The sequence below is a fragment of the Cetorhinus maximus genome, chromosome 3, assembly GCF_964194155.1.
Source record: "Cetorhinus maximus chromosome 3, sCetMax3.hap1.1, whole genome shotgun sequence".
Classification (NCBI taxonomy): domain Eukaryota; kingdom Metazoa; phylum Chordata; class Chondrichthyes; order Lamniformes; family Cetorhinidae; genus Cetorhinus; species Cetorhinus maximus.
Genome location: NC_135881.1, coordinates 167,028,345 through 167,042,850, shown reverse-complemented (window position 1 = coordinate 167,042,850; position 14,506 = coordinate 167,028,345).

Sequence of the window (14,506 nt, the reverse complement as noted above, 5' to 3'; positions counted from 1 at the left end):
GCATATATAGAAGTAAATGGGTACGATCGAATTGCCTTAACGGAAACATAGGGTCACCAAGACTAAGAACTGAATATTCAAGGATATTCGACATTTATGAAGGACAGGCAAAAAGGAAAAGCAGGTGGGATTGGATCAGTACATTAGTAAGGAGGATCTCAGATCGGAAGAACAAAATGTGGAATTTGTTTGGGTAGAGCGAAGAAACAGCAAGGGGCAGCAGACATTGGTTGGAGTTGTTTATAGACCTCCAAACAGCAGTTGTAGTGTGGGGCATGGTATTAATCAGGAGATTAGAGAAGCATGTAGCATGGGCAATACAGTAATCATGAGTGACTTCAATCTGCATATGGACTGGGTAAATCTAATGAGTGCTAATGCTGTGGAAGACGAGTTCCTGGAGTGTGTTAGGGATTGTTTTCTAGAGCAGTATGTTGAGGAACCAACTACAGAACAGGCTATTTTAGATCTAGTATTATGGAACGACAAAGGGCTAATTAATAATCTTGTTGTAAAAGAACCTTTAGGGATGAGTGACCATAATATGATAGAATATTTGGAAGTGAGATAGTTCAAGCTGAAGCCAGGGTGTTAAATTTAAAAAAAGGAAATTATGAAGGAATGAGGGGCAAATTGGCTGAGGCGGATTGGGAAAATACATTCAAAGGTATGACTGTACATATGCAATGGACAGTCTTTAAAGAGTTATTGCATAGTTTACAGCAATTATACATTCCCTTACAGCACAAAAACCAAAAAGGAAATAGCAGTCAACCGGGGCTAACAAAGGAAGCTAAGGATTGTATAAGATTAAAAGAAAAGACTTATAAAGTTGTCAGAAATAGTAGTAAACCTGAGAATTGGGAGCATTTTAGAATGCAGCAAAGGAGGACCAAGAAACTGGTAAAGAAAGGGAGAATGGAATATGAATGTAAACTAGCAAAAAACATAAAAATGGACTATAAAAACTTCTACAGCTATGTAAAAAAGAAATGTTTGGTTAAGACAAATGTAGGTCCATTACAGGCAGAGTCAGGAGAATTTATAATGGGGAATAGAGAAATGGCAGAGAAGTTAAATGATTACTTTGTGTCCATCTTCACTGAGGAAGATACAAGAAATCTCCCAGAATTAGAGATCCAAGGGACTAGGGAGAATGAAGAATTGAAGGAAATTTATATTAGTAAGAAGGTTGTATTGGAGAACTTAATGGGATTGAAGGTTGATAAGTCCCTGGGACCTGATTACCTACATCCCAGTGTTGAAAGAGGTAGCTATGGAGATAGTGGGTGCATTGGTGATCATCTTCCAAATTTCTGTAGATTGTGGAATACCTGCATATTGGAAGGTAGCGAATGTCACTCCACTATTTAAGAAGAGAGAGAGAAAATAGAGAACTACAGACCTGTTCGCCTTACATCAGTAGTAGGGAAAATGCTAGAACCATTATAAAGAATGTGATAAATGGACACTTGGATACTAATTGTCTGATTAGACATAGTCAACATGGATTTATGATTGGGAAATCATGTTTGACAAACCTGTTGGAGTTTTTTGAGGATGTTACTAATAGAATGGGTAAAGGAGAGTTGGTGGACGTAGTATACTGGATTTTCAGAAGGCTTTTGATAAAGTTCCCCACAGAAGGTTGGTTAGTAAAATTAAAGCACATGGGATAGGAGGATTGGTTAACAGAGAGAAAACTGAGAGTAGGAATAAATGGGTCATTCTTACATTGGCAGGCTGTGACTAGTGGGGTACTGCAGGGATCAGTACTTGGGTCCTAGCTGTTCAAAATATATATCAATGATTTGGATGTGGGGACCAAATGTAATATTTCCAAGTTCACGGATGATACAAAGCTAGGTGGGAATGTGCGTTGTGAGGAAGATGCAAAGCAGCTTCAAGAGGATTTGGACATACTTAGTGTGTGGGCAAGAACATGGCAGTTGGAATATAATGTGGAAACGTGCAAGGTTATCCACTTTGATAGGAGGAACAGATACACAGAGTATTTCTTAAATGGTAAGAGATTAGAAAGTGTAGATGTACAAAGGGACCTGGGTGACCCTGCCCATAAGTCACTGAAAGCTAACAGGCTGGTGCAGCAGGCAATTAGGATGGCTAATGGTATGTTGGCCTTTATCGCAAGGGGAATTGAGTGTACAGGAGTAGTGAAGCCTTGCTTCAATTGTATAGAACCTTGGTTAGACTGCACCTGGAGTACGGTGTGCAATTTTGGTCCCCTTACCTTAGGAAGGATATTATTGCCATAGAGAGAGAGCAACGAAGGTTCACCAGACTTATCCCCGGGATGGCGGGACTGTCCTATGAAGAGAAATTGGTGAAACTGGGCCTGTATTTTCTAGAGTTTCAAAGAATGAGAGGTGATCTCATTGAAACTTACAAAATACTTAAAAGGATAGAGAGGGTAGATGCAGGTAAGATGTTTCCCCTGACTGGGGAGTCTAGAACCAGGGACACAATTTCAAAATAAGGAAGAAGCCACTTAGGACTGAGATGAGGAGAATTTTTTTTTACTCAGAGGGTTATGAATTTTTGGAATTCTCTACCCCAGAGGGATGTGAAAGCTCATTCACTGAGTATGTTAAAAGTAGATGTTGACAGATTTCTAGATGCCAATGATGTAAAGAGATATGGGGATAGTGTGGGAAAAAGGCATTGAAGTGGATGATCAGCCATGGTCATATTGAATGATGGAGCAGGTTCAATGGCCTACGCCTTGAATGGCCTACGCCTGTTCCTATGTTCCTCGAACATTGCAGAGAGTGTGAAACATACTATAAAAATTAGTTCTGTGATATTCGCTCTCAGGAGGACTCAGCTCCTAGAGGATTTGCTATACTGGAACTCCAAAGACTGCTGCTGTACACCTGAAAGCACTGGCAGAGAGAAAAGAAATGAATTAGTATTGACAAAGTAAGAATATTTCAACCTATCATTGTGAAGATGGTCATATTTGACCTGCTGCTGAAATCAAATCAACATAAGACCAGAAGAAATAAGAGCTAGAGTAGTCCATTTGGCCCTTCGAGCCTGTTTCCCCCTTTCAACAAGATCATGGTTTTCTACTTCAATTCCACTTTCTATCCCCATATCCCTTAATTCCTTTAATGCCTAAAAATTTATGACATTCATGTGGAATATACTCAATGACTGAGATTCCACAGCTCTTACGCATTGGGTGGAATTTTACGTGGGCGGAATTTTACAACCCTGCTAAAGTGAATGGATTTTTGATCGGCTTTCTGCATTTTACAGCCCCACTGTGACAGAGCCATAAAATTCCACCCATAGAGAATTCCACACTCTCAACCCTTCAAGTGAAGAAATTTCTCCACATCTTAATTCTATATGGCTGACCTCTTATTCTGAGACCGTGACCCTGAGTTCTATGTTCTCTTAGCCAGGGGGAGCATTTTCTCAGCATCTACCATTTCAATCCCCTTAAGGATTTTATGGGCAAAATTTTCTGCTTGAGGTGCGGGGGGCAGGCCCCACACGTCCGTGCGTAAAATGACGCACGGTGACATCGGGCGAGCGACCCGACGTCACCGTGCGCCATCACGATATTTTGCTGGGCGGGTGCGCGATGAAGTCCGATGCACGCCTACCATTAATTAACAGGCCAGTTAAGGCCCTTTAGTCTTCAATCGACGGCGTTTCTTAGGTGCCCGTGCGATCTTCGGGTCGGCACACGTGCGCAATGCTCAGGTGGGTAGGAGACTTTTTTATGAACCTTATCCACAGGTGGGATAAGAGGGCTCAATGGGGTCATCAATCTTCTTTGTGGAGTATTTATTGGAGAAAGTATTTTAAACTTGCCTGTGTGATCTGCAGTAGTTCAGAACACATTCCAGCAGCTTTCTGCGTACTTTTAACCTTCAGGTCAGCACTCTGCAGTCAGGAATCTTTTGCGGGCCTTTAGCTTTCAGGAAGCCTCCCCTTAGCCTGGGTGTGGGATCTGACTGTCCACTGGAGGCAGCTCCTCTGAGGAGGAAGGGAGGGCTAGAAGGAGGAGGAGGAGGCCAGGAGTGCACAGTCTCCAGGGGAGTCACCTTTGGGAGGACAGGCACAGGCACAAGGGCCAAGAGGTAGTCCAAGGTGGAAGGGGCCGCAGAAGACGCCACTATCCTGCTGCCAGGGTATACAGGCGGTGAAATATCAACTCAATATGTCTGAGGTGCAGTGCCGAGGGAGGCTCCAATTGTCAAGGGAGACAATCAACTATATCTGTCAGATGATTGGCCCTGAGATCTCCCCTAACTGTGTGGGCGGACACCCCATGCCAGTGGCTCTGAAGATCACAGCTGCCCTCAACTTTTCTATGCCTCTGACTCCTTCCAGGTCTCGGTGGGTGATCTTTGTGGTGTTTCCCAATCAGCTGTCCACACTTGTGTCAAGCAGGTCACAGACGCTCTGTTCAGGCGGGCATTGACCTTCATCCACTTCCGGTGGGACCAGGCAAGTCAGGCACAGTAAGCCAGAGGCTTCACGGCCATTGCTGGCTTTCCCCACATCCAGGGTGCAATAGGCTGCACACATGTGGCCATCAAGGCGCCAGCAGGTGAGCCCGGTGCCTTCGTCAACAGGAAGGGCTTCCACTCCATGAACGTGCAGATAGTGTGTGATCACAGGATGCAGATCTTACACATCTGTGCAAGGTACCCAGGCAGCAGCCACGACGCCTACATCCTCAGACACTCCCAGGTGCCAGGTCTCTTCAGTGCTCCGGCTCGGCTGGATGGATGGCTGCTGGGTGACAAGGGCTATCCCCTCAGAAGGTGGCTCATGGCGCCTCTCCGCCGTCCAAGAACAGAATCTGAGCAGCGGTACAATAGGACCCAGGGCACCGCAAGGGCTGTGGTGGAGAGAACCATTGGTCTTCTCAAGATGTGCTTCTGATGCCTAGACAGTTCAGGGGGCGCACTCCAGTACCCCCCAGATCGTGTGTCGGTGATAGTGGTTGCATGCTGTGCTCTCCACAATCTTGCGCTGGAAAGGGGGGATGCAGTGGATGATGAAGACGTCGACGCATTGTCTGCGACTGCACACGATGAGTCCAGCACGGATTCTGAGGATGAGCATGCACAGGGAAATGCTGAGGGGGTAGACGCAGACCCGGACTACACCAAGGAGGCAGGGACACCTGGGAGGCTTTAGTCCAATGAACCTTCGGCTAGCACGACACAAATGGATCAGCAGGACCAGCCTTGCCTGGTGCATCCATACTCGGCACCTAAGTGCAAAATTTGTCAGGTCATCAGCAGGAACTAAGGGCCTTGTACATAAATTTGAATGTCCAAACAAACATTCATGACAGTTTTCTTAAACATACACATGCAGAACAAACAAGCCACCCTCAGCCATGGTCACACATCTGAATTTTAATTTTCATATCAGATGTTCTCCCAATTGTAAAACAATACTGTTAGCAAGCAAAAAGAAATCCTAAGGACTTAATCTCGGGCTAACACAAAAACACCAGTGAGAAACCCGTGGTGTGCCTAATGTGCCTTATGTTTCCGTTTGCGGGTGCGATGTCTTGGTGCTGCCCTATCACTCAGAGTGGCATCTGAGACAGCCTGCTGACTCTGCTGTCCTGTTGGCCTTGATAACCTTGGCGGTTGTCCTCTGGCCCGTGGAGCCTGTGCTGGGCCCGCCTGGGAGGGAGCTGCCAGTTCCACAGCTGCCATCTCCCCAGTCGTCGCAGCCTCATCGGATGATATGGTCACTGGGAGAGAGGCGGAGGAGCTGGTGCCATCATCTGGAGCGCCCTGAGAGGTGCCCGCAGAGACGAGAGGCAGCTGCTGCGCCGACGTGAGGTCACCTCGGACCTCCCTGCTCACTGTGGATGGATGGGCAACAAACTGGGAAACTTGGTGCCCAGACCATCTCCCACACTGGCACTGACCAGCTGTGGCCAATGCCGCTGTGAGGGCTTGCAGGTCCGAGCACAACCCCAGGAGGACCTGATTGTTCTCCAGGAGGTGCCTCTCCACGAGAGTCGCCACTCTCTCCATGGAGGAAGCATGGCGCTCAGCCATTAGGCTCATTTGCTTTAGTGATACTCCGCGTAGATTCCTCCACCACGGATACCAAGCGAAGCATAGCCTCATGTATCTCACCCAGATGCTCCCGCACACCCTGCCACATTTCCTGCAGTTGCTGTGTTGCGGACGACTCCAGAGGCACATCATCAGGCACCAACTGAACATGTGCTTGGTCCCCTGCTGTCCTCCGACTGCTGGCGCCATCGGCACTCTCTGCCTCTGTCAGATCCTCCAGTGATTGTGAAGTGCCCTCTCCACCGTGCCCCGGGACACTAGCCGATGTTCCAATGTCCACCGAGGCGCTAATATCTGCGCTGGTGCCTGCTTCGCAGAAATGGTGTGATGCTGGTGAGACTTGAGGGCCCTCAGGTGTGAGGGGGGGCATCTGTAGCTCCTCCTGCCGGCCATGCTGTGATGCTGAAAGGAACAACAAGGACAGTGTGTCAGTTAGCGTGCACACAGTGACAAACTTCATCCCTTTCCCCCTGGCTCATTATGTGCTCAACCTTCCAGAACCAATGGACACGAACATTGGTGGGGTGGCAAATAGTGAGGAGGATAGCCTTACATTACAGGAGGATATAGATGGGCTGGTTAGATGAGCTGATGAGTGCCAAATGGAATGTAATGTGGATAAGTGTGAGGTGATGCATTTGGGCAGGACAAACAAGGCACGGGAATACATGATGAATAGTAGGACTGTGGAAAGTAACAAGGATCAGAGGGACCTTGGAGTGCATGTCGACTGGTCCCTTAAGGTAGCGGGACAGGTACATAAGGTGTTTAAGAAGGCATATGCCATACTTGCCTTTATTAGCCGAGGTATAGAATATAGGAGCAGGGAGGTAATGTTCCAAGTGCAGAAAACGCTGCTTAGGCCACAGCTACAGTACTGCGTGCAATTCCGAAATGCACATTATGGGAGGGATGTGATTGCAGTGGAGAGAGTGCAGAGGATGTTTACCTGCATGTTGCCTGGGCTGGAGAGTTTCAGTTATGAGGAGAGATTGCATAGACTGGGGTTATTTCCCCTGGAACAGAGGAGATTGAGAGGGGGCATGATTGAGGTGTATAAACTTATGAGAGGCATAATAGGGTCGACCGAAAGGAACTTTTCCCCTTGGCGGTGGGATCAGTAACCAGGGGGCATAGATTTAAGGTAAGGGACATGAGGTTTACAGGGGATGTGATGAGCAGGGTTGTGGGAATCTCAAACTCACTGCCTGAAAGAGGTAGACGCAGGAACCCTCATAACATTTAAGAAGTATTTGGATGTGCACTTGCGATGCCATGGCATACAAGGCTATGGGCCTAGTGCTGGAAAATGGGATTAGAATACTTAGGTACGTGTTTGACCCGGGCATCTTCGATGGGCCGAAGGGCCTTTTTCTGTGCTGCACACCTCTGATTTCATCACGCTATGAGCGAGCAATGTTGCTTCAATAACAAATTTAACAATCATCAGTGCTATGGCTTTTGGGGGGACATTGCGGATCTCACTGTTGGCCTCAAATACCTGACCGTGACACCCCAGCCTCAGCGACACCAGTTGACCTGGGTCCATGCTGCCTCTCCAGCTCAAGGGCCTCCTGCTCGAAGTGGCTTAAGATGAGGAGGTGTGCCTGGCCGCCTCCAGTCCTCGCACGCTCCGAGGCATTATGAGCATTCTTCTCCTGAGAAAGAGAGAGCACCATTCATTACGGCAAATTGCACATGGACTCTGCATGCTCACGCTCTACCCCAACCACAGTGGGCCATATCAGGCCTCCAGTGCCTCCTCTCCCCGCTACTGCTGATCACTCACACAAAGATAATACACCTGCTCCCAACACCTCCCAACGGCCCCTTGGACACATGCTGCGTACACCACTTTAGGACACACACGGTATTTGCTCCCATAGCAAGGAGGCGTAACTACGTGCAGCGTCTAGGGCACCAGATGGTTCTTTGCAACGACACCTTGAGGCTCCCCTTCCACGGTCTCATCATCCTGAATAGGACATGTGCTGGAGTTCTGAGTATGCGCCGAGCTGCATCTCCTGCAGATTGTCCCTGGACTAGTCATGTGTGACTAAGAGCAACACATGGTGTGGGGGAGAATCCATCTCCTCATGAACCACTCATGCTGATCTAAGCATGGGCACTATCTGCTTGCCCACCCAGCGAAGGAAAAATGCCCAACATGATTCAATGCAGTTACGATAGTTAGACTTGGTGGGGAGGCCTCAAAGGCTAAGGCCACCTGCTGGGTTAAATGCCCAATGCCAACATGGTACTCACCCTGCCAGAGCGCAACAAATCGTGCACTTACGGCAGTGGACCCAGGTCGCCGCACCACATAGCGGGAGCTCACCGCCTCTGCCACCTCCTCCCAGGCATGTTTGGTCATATGGGGGAGACTCCTCCTCCCCTCCTGGGGGACCAACACTTCCCCACGTGCTGCCACCTCCTCAAGGAGGGCAGAAAGGCATTCATCTGAAAAACGAGGGGCGCATTGGCCCCCTGCTGGCCTACCCTGCAGCCTGCCCTGCTCCTATGGCAGACCCTGCAGACTGCCCTGCTCCTATGGCAGACCCTGCAGCCTGGCCTGCTCCTGTGCCAGACCCTGCAGCTTGGCCTGCTCCTGGGGCAGACCCTGCAGCCTGCCCTGCTCCTGGGGCAGACCCTGCAGACTGCCCTGCTCCTGTGCCAGACCCTGCAGCCTGGCCTGCTCCTGTGCCAGACCCTGCAGCTTGGCCTGCTCCTGTGCCAGACCCTGCAGCCTGGCCTGCTCCTGTGCCAGACCCTGCAGCCTGGCCTGCTCCTGTGCCAGACCCTGCAGCTTGGCCTGCTCCTGTGACAGACCCTGCAGCCTGGCCTGCTCCTGTGCCAGACCCTGCAGCCTGCCCTGCTCCTGTGCCAGACCCTGCAGTCTGCCCTGCTCCTGTGGCAGACCCTGCAGCCTGCCCTGCTCCTGTGCCAGACCCTGCAGTCTGCCCTGCTCCTGTGGCAGACCCTGCAGCCTGCCCTGCTCCTGTGGCAGACCCTGCAGCCTGCCCTGCTCCTGTGCCGTTCCCTCCAGCCTGGCCTGCTCAGCCGACCCCCTGTGGTGCACCCTCAAACTGGCCATTGTCAACAGCCTACAGGAGGCTACCAGACCTTCTATTAAACAGGCTGCTGGGTCGCCACTGGCCCTGGAGGTCTGTGCACGCCTGCCGCCGCCTGCACACTTGCTATCCACGGCAGTTGGCAATTACGCTGGGCGGGCCTTAATTGGCCCGCCTGCGTAAAATGGCGGCACGGACTCGATCACGAGCAGCGATTGGTTCTGCGTCCGCACCTGCTCTCCAACCACCCCCCACAACGGAAAATTCTGCCCTATATATTTAATTTAGATCACCTCTCATTCTGCTAAACTCCAGGAATATAAGACTAATCTACTCAATCTCTTCTTATAGGAAAATCACAGGAACCAGTCCTGTGAACTTTCACTACACTCCATCCAGGGCAAGTATATACTTCTTAGGTAAGGAGACCCAAAACTCAACACAGTATTCCAGGTGTGGCCTCACCAATGCCCTGTATAATTATTTATTTTTATATTGTAATCTCTTTGTAACAAAAGCTAACCATTTGCCTTCCTAATTGTTGTATCTGCATGTTAATTGTCTGTGATGCATGTACAAGGGCACCCATGTCCCTCCAAATGTGAACATTTTCTAGTCTCTCATCATTCAAAAAATGTCCTGCTTTTTTAAAATGTTCCCTTCCAGGGTGGAGAGTTTCACAGTTCACCACATTCTATCTGTCAAGTTCTTGCCTACTTACCCAACTGTAGTCTCTTTGCATTCTCCTCACCACTTACCTTTCCACCTGACTTTATATCATCAGCAAACTTGGATGTATTATACTTAATCCCCTCATCTAAGTCGTTAATATAAATTGTAAATAGCTGAGGTCCCAGTAGTGATTGTTGCAGGATCCTGCTAGTTACAGCCTGCCAACCTGAAAATGTTCCATTTATCCCTACTGTTTTCTGTCCATTAACCAATCTTCAATCCATACTAATATATTACTCCCAATCCCAAGAATCCTAATTTTGTTTAATAACCTCTTGTGTGTAATAACCTCTTTTCAAATGCTTTTTGAAAGTCCAAATACACGACATCCACTGGTTCCCCCTTATCCATCTTGCTAGTTGTATCCTCAAAAAACTCTCACAAATTTGACAACCATGACCGAGTGCTGTATGATGTGGGCGCCCTAGTGTTTAATTCTGACGTCAGGTAACTGGGAAGTCCCAATCTCTCTATCTCCGATGATCAGGGATGTCAAAATGCCACTGATCTCCAGCAATTCCTGCTTTGCAACTGTCAACTGGAAAATCTGTGGAGTACCACCTCCCATTCTTTCCCTCCCAATAGTACTTTGCACTCTTGTTCTCTGTAATGGTGGAAGCAGCAGATTTAAAACTGATTGTACATATGTTCACTCAATTGATGCAGTGCACTTGGTGAGGCTGACTATCAAGGAGAGGCATGAAATTATATAAAGATAAGGATGAGCGATGGATGGATAGATGGGGATGTGAGGAAGTGCACAGAAACAGAATGATGGGTACACTTGCAAGTGTGTGTGAGGAGTGATGCGATGGAATAGGCTTCACAAGGCAGAGTTGTGAGGGTGAGGTGGAGGGAGTGGGGATGATGTGCACACAGGATATAGGTGAATGTGCAACATTATAACATATGCTGGTCTGGTTAGGTCATTAAAGCGCCTCCTCCAGTGAAACCTGATGCTCCTGCTGCTGACTCCTTGGTCCACCTCTAGCCAAGCCTTCTTTGTGAACAGCAGTTTTCATCCACACTTTGCTGGGGAAGCGAATCTCTCTGGCTCTTCACTGCACCCATCAATGTTTCAAGTGATGCTTCATTAAATCAAGCTGCAGCCCTTGACCTGTCCCAAATCCATAATGAAATTCCTCCCGCTCTGTTGTACGGTGGCTGAGTTGTACTATTAGTGGTAGAGTTGATCTGCAGACACTTGTAAATTTCCTCTCACGACTACTTTTCTGGCTTCCCTGACTCCTTTCCATCTTCCCCTCTAAATTCGACATTATTAAGCTCAATCTCGTCCTGAGATGGTGTTTCAACAATAACAATTTCCGCAGGTGTGACACCTGTTTTTGTGTGAGGGGTAGTCCTGTAATGAAAAAGAGAGCAAGCTAGCTTGATTGCCAAGGAATCACCAGTTAGCTTTTTCATGCCTGCCTTGAACATTTGAACCGCCCTTTCGGCCAATCTGTCTGAGGAAGGGTGGTACAGTGCAGTTTTCACATAAGCGATACCGTTGAGGCTGATAAACCGTTGAAACTCAGGCACTCGTAAATGCTGTGCCGTTATCGGAAACGACTACTTCTGGTAGTCAGTGAATGGCAAAACTCTGACGTAATTTCTCAATTATAGTGGCCGACGTTGGTGACTTCATTTCATATACGTCTAACCATTTTGAGCGGGCATCAATAATGAGCAGAAACATTGTTCTCGGCACTGTAGTCAATGTGTAACTGCACCCAGGGTCTACCCGGCCACTCCCATGGGTGTAATGGAGCTGTCACTGGCAACTTTTGCAGTTGCTGACATTGCACACAGTGCTTTACTAAACTCTCTATTTCCCCATCCATCCCAGGCCACCATAGATAGCTGTGTGCCACAGTCTTCATTCGGGAAATTCCTGGATGGGCACTGTGTAGTTCAATTAAAAGTGGTTCTCTTCCCTTCGGAGGAACTATCACTCGTGCTCCCCATAACAAGATGTCATCCTGGCTGGTTATTTCATGTCTTCTGTTGAAGTTTGGTTTCATTTCATCAGATACGTGCTCCTGTGACCAACCATGTAGCACTTGTTCTCGTATTTGAGATAGGACTGGGTCCCAACTTGTCCAGTCTCTGATCTGTCGAGTGTATACCGACGAGGAATCTAAGAAATTTAACAGTAAAACAAGTTCCTGTGGAACTGGGACATGCTCATCATTTTCTTGTAAAGGCAAACGACTAAGGGCATCGGCGTTTGCGATTTGATTGCCAGGTCTATGTACGAAAGTGTATTCGTATGCTGCCAGAATTGAAGCCCATCGTTGTATTCTTGCTGAGGCTATGGGTGGTATAGCCTTTTCCTCACTAAACAATCCTAGCAGTGGATTGTGGTCTGAAACAATTGTAAAATGGCAGCCATGTTTGTACTGGTGAAACTTCTTGACACCAAAGATGATGGTCAGACCTTCTTTTTCTATCTGCAAGTATCTCTTTTCCGCTGTGGTGAGCGTCCTTGATATGTAACCTATTGTCCGTTCCGTGCCGTCATCCATCCGATGAGAGAGCACTGCTCCCACTCTGTAGGCAGATGCATCACATTTCAGCACCAATTCTTTCATCTGGTCATAATGCACTAATAGATTGGATGGGTGCAACAATTGTTTCATCTTTATGAAAGCTTCTTTCTGGGGCGCCTCCCAAGACCAACGTTGGTTCTTTTTGAGTAGAAAATGCAGGGGGGCCAGCACAGTGGACAAATTGGGTAAGAACCATCCATAATAGTTGATCATTCCTAGAAATGATTTGAGCTCTGAGGCGTTTTTTGGCGCAGGTGCCTCTCTTATGGCTCTCATTTTCTCCTCAACTGGGTGGAGGCTGTGAACTGTGAATCTACCTGGTGACCCAAACAGATTACCTCCCTCACTTGGAACATGCACTTTTTTTTAAACGCACTCCATCATGCAAGAAATGTTTTAAGACGTCTTCTAAGTTTGCCAAATGCTCTTTTTCAGTGAATCCTGTCACCAATACATCGTCTAAATAGACTACAGCCTGGGGCAGTCCCTGCAGTAAGCTTTCCATTGTTCTCTGAAAGATGGCACAAGCTGAGGTGACACCGAAAGACAATCGTGTATATTGGTACAACCCTTTGTGGGTATTAATTATGACAAATTCCCTGGAGGCATTAACCAACTTTAGTTGTTGATAAGCATGACTCAAGTCAAGCTTTGTGTATGTTGTGCCTCCTGCCAGCTTGGCATATAGGTCTTCAATCTTTGGAATAGGTTGCCTGTCTAGCTTAGCTACTTTACTAACCGTCAATTTGTAGTCTCCACAAATTCGGATGCTTTGGTCTGGTTTAAGGACGGGGACTATGGGTGCTGCCCATTCTGAGAACTGGACAGGTTGTAAACACCCAGTTTCCCTAGTCTGTTCAGCTCAATGTCGACTTTTTCTCACAGGGCATATGGCACCGGTCTCATCTTCATGAAGCGAGGGGTTGGGATCCACATGAATCTAGGCCTGCAGGACCTGGATTTTCCCCAATTTGTTCTTAAAGACAGTGGCGTACTTTCTAAGTAGCTCTGGTAGCCCACTTGTTATCAACTGGAAAATTTCAGCCCATTCTAACTTAATCTCCTTTAACCACCTTCGCCCCGGGAGGTCTGGCCCTTCACCTGTGACCACCATCAAGGGAGCTTTGCCGATTGGCTGCCGTATTCGCTCGTATATGTTTTTAGCTTGGCGGCTGTTTCTTCTAAACTTAATTGATGTTCACCATTATTCAAATATCTAAAGGTATGTTCCTCAATTAATGTAGTGCAAGCTCCTGTGTCCGCTTCCATTCTAACAGGTTTGCCAGTTACTTTCACTGTGACAAATATTGGTTCTGTCTTTCCAGCTCCAGATTAAACAATGAGTAAATGTCTAAATTTGTTGTTTCAGGTTCTTCTACATTGTAGATCTCATTGGGCTTCTTCTTTTGTTTACAAGCCTGCTTGAATCTTTCCTTGCATTGTCTCATTATATGTCCATTTCTGTGACAATAGTAGCATTCGATTTTTTTAAACTGCCAATCGCTAAAAGACTGTTTGATTCCACCTCTATGAAAATTATTCTTTGATTTCGCTGCTAACTTATTTTTCTTTATTCTTCGGCTAGCAGGGGCTGTTTCCCACTTCTCGGTGGAGTCTCACTTTTTCGCAACTCTTTCGGCTAAGGTTTCCCGCCCGATGTGGACGGTGGTGCCATTTTGCGTGCCCTGTATTGCTTGTGAATCTCTTACTGCGCTTTCCATGGCCAGTGCTATCTCTAGCACCTTCTTGAAATCCAGATTCACTTCGGACAATAATCTTTCTGAATCGTATCCTCTTTCATACCACACACTAAACAATCTCTGAGCATATTGCTCAGAGTCGTACCGTACTCACAATGTTCCATTAGCTGCTTCAAATCTGCCACATAGCATACAATTGTCTCACCCGGGGCTCTATTTCACACATTAAACCTGAACATCTGCATCATGACTGAGGCCTTGGGTTGAAGGTTACCCTTCACGAGGTCCACTAATTCATCAACAGTTTTTGAATCTGGGGCACTGGGTGCCGTCAAACTTTGAATCAAGCTGTAGGTTTTTCT